Source organism: Hyperolius riggenbachi, chromosome 10 (assembly GCF_040937935.1).
Source record: "Hyperolius riggenbachi isolate aHypRig1 chromosome 10, aHypRig1.pri, whole genome shotgun sequence".
Lineage (NCBI taxonomy): Eukaryota > Metazoa > Chordata > Amphibia > Anura > Hyperoliidae > Hyperolius > Hyperolius riggenbachi.
Genome location: NC_090655.1, coordinates 133,351,849 through 133,359,174, shown reverse-complemented (window position 1 = coordinate 133,359,174; position 7,326 = coordinate 133,351,849). Strand labels below are relative to the sequence as shown.

Genomic DNA, 7,326 nt, shown 5'->3' with positions numbered 1-7,326 from the left:
GCAGCGGCGATCGAAAGGTTAACAACTTGCCGGCGCTTCCGAATGGCCGGCGGGTTGTCGTACCGGGTGGGCGGAGCCAGTTGCCGGGGGAAGCGCGCGTCATCAATGGCGCGATCGCTCCCCCGGCATGCCGAAAGGACGCAACGCCCTTGGGCGTATTGCAGTCCTTTCAGCGTCCACTTTGCCGCCGCCCTTTGGCTGTGAGCGGTCGGCAAGTGGTTAAGAGTGGTAAATGGGAGAATAGGATACGATGAGGTGATAGTAAAATGACCGATATTCTACTATCAGCAATACTCATGCCCATATTCCCTTGCAGCTTTATTAAATGTACACAATGGGGAGGACATGACAAAAAGCCAGCTACTAACAGAAGCTATAACAAAAGAGTGAGGAGTGAGACTCCACAGAAGCAAACTAGAGGTCAGTACATAATGCTGGCTCAGAGCAGAAGATCGATATAGCTTTTATATAAAAAACAAAGCTATGCAATGGTTCACTTTAAAGAAAACCTTAAGTGAGAGGAATATGGAGGCTGCCATCTTTATTCTCTAATGACAATGCCAGTTGCCTGCTGATTGGAACTGGCACTGAAGGAAGTCACTACTGGTTTCTTCCGTGCCAGTTCTGACCTATCCATTAGCTATAAGTGTCCGCTCTCCTCTGCTGCCTGGCCAGAGCAGGATCATTCACCAGGCAACCTATGCAGGTGCTGGGGGCCAAGTGGTTGTTAAGGAGCCCACCAGCCACCTTCTCTGATGTCTTTCCACTTTAGCTTAACAAAAAGACCATAAGGGGGCCCCGAATCTACTACCTTGCCTAGGGCCCAATTACCTCTTAATCCATTTCTGCTGCTTGGCCCTGAGTCTTCCGTCATTATGCATGACATCATGTGACATGCAGTAGACTATGAAGGGGGCAGAGGAAAGCAGAATAAATGAAAAGGGCAGTAATTACGTTTGTGCCCAAAGATAAATACAAAGTTGCCAGCGTCCACAAAAGGGACAGCTTTTTTTTCCATAATGACTGATTTTGCCTTTTTTTTTTCACAGTACTGTAATATCAACAATTCTTGCCAAATCATACACATTTCTGAGCTTTCTGTGGCTAGCAATACATTATTCTTTCAGGAACAAATCAGTGACTGCTTTTGGTTTCTACTTCATATCTAAGGTTCTGCAGCAACTAGAGATTAAAAAGAATCTGAAGGGAAAATACATTTATGATATAATGATGATTTGTATATGTAGTACATCTAATAAATAAAACATTGGCAGCAGACATATGAGTCTATTATTGTTTGCAGTACAGGAAGAGTTCATAAACTCCAGTTTTTATTCATGCAAAAGAGCTTATCTGAGCTCCATGACTTTCAAATTCGCAGAGAGCTCTGTCTTCTGAAGCTTGTTACTCAACTGTCTGTCACTGTATTTTGTTTTTTCTGCACAGTAAAGTTCAAAAGTTCACTAGCTTGCTCTGTGACATCATTTAGAATGCTGAGTATAGTGTGTAAATTGCAAATATTAGAGAATGATGCAATGTTATAAAAAAAAAAAACACTATATAACTGAAAAAATATGAGACCATTTTTTTGCTAGTAATGTTCTACTAATTATCCAGATTTTATTTTTGTTTGTTTTTTTGCTTCAGTGTCACTTTAAACCTTTATCTTCTCCTATGTGGTTGGTAATCTTTGCAGATCATTTCAGCGACTAATCGTGGTATTGTTTTACCACTTGTCTCCAAGTGTAAAACTTTGCATTTTGTTAAAGTGGACCCAAATTAAAAATACAAGATTTCAGAAATAAAATCTATTTTCTAAATTATAAGAATAATTAGCAGCCTTTTTTTAAGCTGAATGACAAATATAAAATATTTTACATTTATTGGAGGAACCCCTCCCTTCCTTTCATATTGCCAGGACAGAATCCGGCAAACTGGTGGAGTAGATGGTGTCCAGCAAAGGAGGAATTGCTAATGGCTGCCACCTGTATAACCCTAGTTATGAAAAGAGAAGGGTATTTTGAATTAAAAATGTTTGTGGTTTGGGTCCGCTTTAAGAAAGGCCGCCACAGTCCACTGTTTAGAAGGTGGTAGTACTGCTTTGCATTTCACTGGGGGCAGTTTGAATGGACTTGTAAAAGACGAATCAGCTGATCCTGGCCTAGGAGCTGGACTAGCAGCTAATCCTAGATTAGGCGCTTGACTACACATTGATACAGGACTCCCAACAGAAGGAAATTCATCTTGGGCTGGGACGTCTTTGTCTTCGGTTGGTAAATCTGCACTGACAGACAGAGGGCTTGCAATTGAGGGTGAAGCTGGAGGCAATACTGGCAATGGTGAACGTGTACATTTCAGTTCCTGAAATTTTGGACAATTGTTTGGCTTTCAAATCTTTCCATGCTGCTGTGACTCTCTTCGTCTGGATATCTTGCTGAACACAGGTTGCAATTTGCATAATTTTCATTTTGTGCAATTTGGAACTGGTTCCAGATGCTGGTGGAGATGATGCCATAATATGAGGTGATACTGGCATGCTCTGCCTGAAAGTTAAACAAAATCCTTACATTTCATCCCTACATTTGTATAGCTCCTTGCCTCTGCTCTTCTCATGCCTGCCCCCTCAGTAAATAGTGCCCCCTTGGTAAACTAGATACAGCCCCTCAGTATTGGCCCCCCTTAGTAGATAGAAATACTACCTAAGTACATAGTTCCCCCTTTGTAGACTAGGTAATGCCCCCTCCCTCAGTAGTCCCTCTTAAATTCTGATAAAAGTAATGTTATTTTACTATACTACTACTAGGTAATGCCCTCTCAGTATAGAGCCCCCCTAGTAAAAATAGCCCCTCAGTTTATAGTGCACCTCAGTAGTGCCACTTAGTAGAGACTCTCAATCCGATGATGCCCCCTTTATAAAGAACTAGGTAATGCTCCCGGCCTTATAATATAGTGGCACTGGCTACTTACTGTAAGAAGACAAGGCAGGAGGCAGGTGGTTTCATGATGGTCTCTTTGGTCTCTCTGGCAGCATCACAGCAGCTTTGGCGGCAGCTCGGGAGGCAGCAACGGGTCTCTGGGACTATCGTTCTGTCTGGTGGGTCAGTGTTGGTCTCTCTCTCTCGTGAGGTGCGTGGACAACATTGCTCTTGTGAGGCATGGGGATGCAAAGTCTCTACATCGCAAGGTAAAAATTAGTTGGATTCGAATTGCGGAAATTACATTGAGATTAAAATCCACGGATCTCAAATATTTCTCAAGATTTGAGGGATTTGTGGATTTGCCATCCTACTTCTACTATTTCATGTTAATCAGTTACAAGCTATTTCCTGTTATAAATATTTAAATGGCTGAAGAGTGGTGAGGTAAAGGAAGGTAACAGTGAATAGCAGGAAGAGCGTATGCGCATGTGTTTACATATATTTGAAGGAAGTGCTGCAGAAGGTTTTTTTAAATGTGCCTCTGTCTCTGGGAGTCTGAACTGGTGACAGAGCTTCCACTGAGCTCTCAGTGCTGCTTCACAAAGCCTTTTTCATAGCCAGAACAAGGAGAATAGTCTTGTGGTGAAACTAGCAGCTGACCCAGCCGCTTCTGGCATAAGGCTCCTGCACAGCTTTTTTTTTCTGCAAATGTCACTTTTTTCCTTAACGTTTCAATAAATCTTTCTCTCTTCTCCATACTCCTGAAGTGTCCACAGAAAATAGCTTTCCTGAGTGTTGTATTACAGCACTGCTTTCCCAGTGACTGTCTCCCCGTGGAAAATAAATGGTTAAAAACCTTAGAGGGAGGAAAGCTTACATGGAAATGTACAAGGTATGCTCACAATGATTCCGGTGATGTCACCGGGAGCTGGAAATGACAATTTTGAGGTATGAAGGGAAAAGTACACAGCAGTGGCGTAGCTAAGGAGCTGTGGGCCCCGATGCAAGTTTTACAATGGGGCCCCCCAAGCACTCTATACATAACAATTTATACGGCGCACCAAAATCTGCCAATGGCAACTACAGTGTCAGAGGTGCAAGAAGGGGATGGGGAACAGTTTGTTAATGATTACCACTATTCAAAGTATCTACAGAAGTCATTATTATGAGCATAGGACCAATAGAGAGCTAAATCTGTAGTTAAGGGAGGGCCCTTCGGGGCCCCTCTGGCCCAAGGGCCCCGATGCGGTCGCTACCTCTGCACCCCCTATTGCTACGCCCCTGGTACACAGTGAAATCAAAGAGATTACAGCATTTACTTGTGATGGTAAAATAAAGACAGAAAATAGTCTGTGAAGATTTCAGAACAAACAGTCTGGCCTATTTCAAATATTTTAGTTAAACAGAGACCTTTCCTGTTCTTTTTTTCACAAGTCTGTTTTTATGTCATATGCAAGCTTATACAGCAAATCAGCACAAGGTGCATAGAGTCAGGGCCGGGCCGAGGCATAGGCTGGAGAGGCTCCAGCCTCAGGGCGCAGTGTAGGAGGGGGCGCACAATTCATTCAGCTGTCATTCCTAATTGTGTTTGAAGCAGAAAGAAATAAGAAAAGGGGATACATGGAAGTGACTGCAAGCCAGATAACTAGATATTAAGGTGTTGGGGAGGTTGTGGGCCCTGTGGCACCTCTTAGTCTAATAGCAATCAGTGTGTGACAGCTGGGGTGGGAGGGATGGAGGGGCGCACTTTGGTGTCTCAGCCTTGGGTGCTGGAGGACCTTGTCCCGGCTCTGCATAGAGTGATGTGCAGGACACATAACAGCCAGAGTTTGTTTGTAAAGGAATGAATACAATTCCTTATTACTGGCTACTATGAGTAATTGCAGCAATGGCTAGTACCAGGTGGTGGGTGTTGAGTAGTGCCAGGTAGCTGGGGTCAGCTAGTGCCAGGTAGCCAGAGATGGGCAGTGCTGGGTAGTGAGTGTCATAAAGTGACAGGTAGTAGATGACAGCTAGTGACAGGTTGTGGGCGATGGGTAGCGACAAGTAGGAGGCTGGTAGCAGTTGACGGCTAGTGGCAGACAGCAGCGAGTGACTGTTAGTGGCAGGAAGGGCACCTAGTTGCAGTTGATGGCTTGTGAAAAATAGTAGGTAATGACTAGTGGGAGGTAGCAGCAGGTGATGGCTTTTAACAAGTGGCATGCGATGGCTAGCCACAGGTAGCAGCAGTGGGTGATGGCTAGAGACAAGGTGATGGCTATCGGGTGTTAGCAGTGGGTGATGTCTAGTGTCAGGTAGACAGGTGACAAGTGGTGACAGGTAGTGGGTAAGAGACTGTAAATACTAGGCAAGCACATTTAACAACAATAACATTTCTATAGCGCTTTTCTCCCATAGGACTCAAAGCACTTAGGCGCTCACAGATTCAGTAATTGGTAGTAGGATAAAGTATTCATACAACAAAAGTTATATTTCTGCAAATGCCAAACTGAACAGGTGGGTTTTCAGTCTGGATTTAAACACGTCCAGAGATGGATCTGTCCTGATCCCCGGTGGTAGAGGGTAGATGGATCAGCAGCCACAGGACTCCCTTGTGGTCATTGTGCTGGGCTGCCAGCAGCAGCACGTTGCAGCAGAATACACACTCCTACCACTTTTCCAGGATCCTAGCAATGCTTTCCTACAGCTACATGGGCAGCCAACCTTTCATACATGGGTGTATCAATCACCCCTGCGACCCCAGCCATCGCAGGGGGGCCCAGAGGCTTTGGGGCCCCTCCACCTCCTTCTCCCCAACCGCAAAGGCAGCCAGTTAGAAAAGAAACCTCCCTGTTTGCACACTAAAACCGTGTGTAATTATTTCCTGCTTCCAGAGGCTGCTTTACAGCAGAACACTCTCTGCTGCCATTCGCTGGCTCTCAATCATGTGATCCACATGGGGTTCGGGGACCAAGGGGCCTCATGCTATAATTTTTGCAGAGGGGCTCTATTAAGTCTAGTTACGCCCCTGCTTTCATAACCAAAAAACTGTCCCCTTTTCTGTAAAGAACAAAGGTCATACTGGGAATCTTAAATGAGGAGATGCACTAGTCTTAAATCTGTCAGATCTGTCAGCTTTTCACTACTTACTGTAAGTGACAGCAGCATAGGGAAAAAGCAATTGATAGGGCAATTTACTCAGGGAGAAATGTACAGTTTATACTGTAATGTACAGTATATATTTTAAATTTTACAATTTTTTTGTGATAGTGGTGCTTTCAATAAAACGTATAATTGAATCAATATATGATGGGGCTGGAGAGTAGACATATTTAGGTGTCTGTAATTGCCTTAGTTTGAATTATTGTTTAATTGCTCACTTAAGCAGAAAAAGTTACAGTATCAGTTACAATATCAGTAATAATGTCTACTGCGGAATTGCTCCATTAGAAAAACAGCAGAGAAAGACATTTTTGTGATGACTAGAGGCAAGAATGAGCTGCTGGAGTTTCAATTACACCTGGCACCTGCACAGACTGCAGACAGCAATGACAAGTTACAATAGCAGTTTGTGTTCCTACCATACACTCTCAAAGACCGTAAATACTGACTACTCTCAGTGCTCCTGGTCTTCCAGCTGCATGGACAGTAGCAGGAATGTCTGACTCACTCCAGTAGCAGTCCTGCTATGAAAAACAAAGGGAACCATTGCTGGTATCTCGAACCCTTGATGTAATCTGTGACACAAAATATATAGTTGTCACCCAATGAAAAGCCTTGTACACAAGCTAAATAAAGGTCACCCTTAACCATTGTGGAACGAGCACAGTATAAACATGCTGCTTACCTGTACCATAGTACTGTTCTATGGCAAAGGGGAGGGAGAGTAGGCAGCATAAGAGCGGAGTTGCATTCTGTGCTATGTAGGTAGAAAAAAAGCAAAGTCTCGTAAAAGTAATACCTTTTAATGGCTAACTGATAAAGTTAAACAATGCAAGCTTTCTGGGATCTAGTCCCCTTCTTCAGGCATATTTCCAGATGTAAACTGAAGAAAAACACTGATGCAGGTAAATAGTAAACACAAAGATGGCAGTTGTGCTGGTTACTGTTTAGCAGTTAGATGTCAGGTGATCAGCAGGCTGGAGCCAGTGAGCTCATGCAAGCAAACATGAAATCTAGCAGGTTTCTGAAGATCATGAAGCCAATGTTGCATAAGGAGTCATGAATCCCATTACACAATTTAAACCCTCTGTTAATGTCTTAAACATCTTCATAAATTTGTACTCAGAAATCTTTCTTGCTTGATTCATTCATGACTCCTTATGCAACATGATTTACTTGGCTTCTTGTGTGTGTTTGGGTGACGGTCTACCACTTGGATATAAGAACTGAATGACCACTTTGGTGAAATGTGATTGATTGTGAAGCA

At 43.5% G+C, this 7,326-nt stretch overlaps 1 long non-coding RNA gene across 1 annotated transcript; it reads right to left on the bottom strand.

The window, feature by feature from the left end:
- Nucleotides 1-1,932: 1,932 nt before the first annotated feature.
- Nucleotides 1,933-6,968, bottom strand: LOC137535682 (uncharacterized). Its single transcript, XR_011024443.1, has 3 exons — nucleotides 6,859-6,968; nucleotides 2,968-3,172; nucleotides 1,933-2,543 (listed from the first exon to the last, which is right to left on the bottom strand). It is a non-coding gene; the product is annotated as an uncharacterized lncRNA (long non-coding RNA).
- Nucleotides 6,969-7,326: the final 358 nt, after the last annotated feature.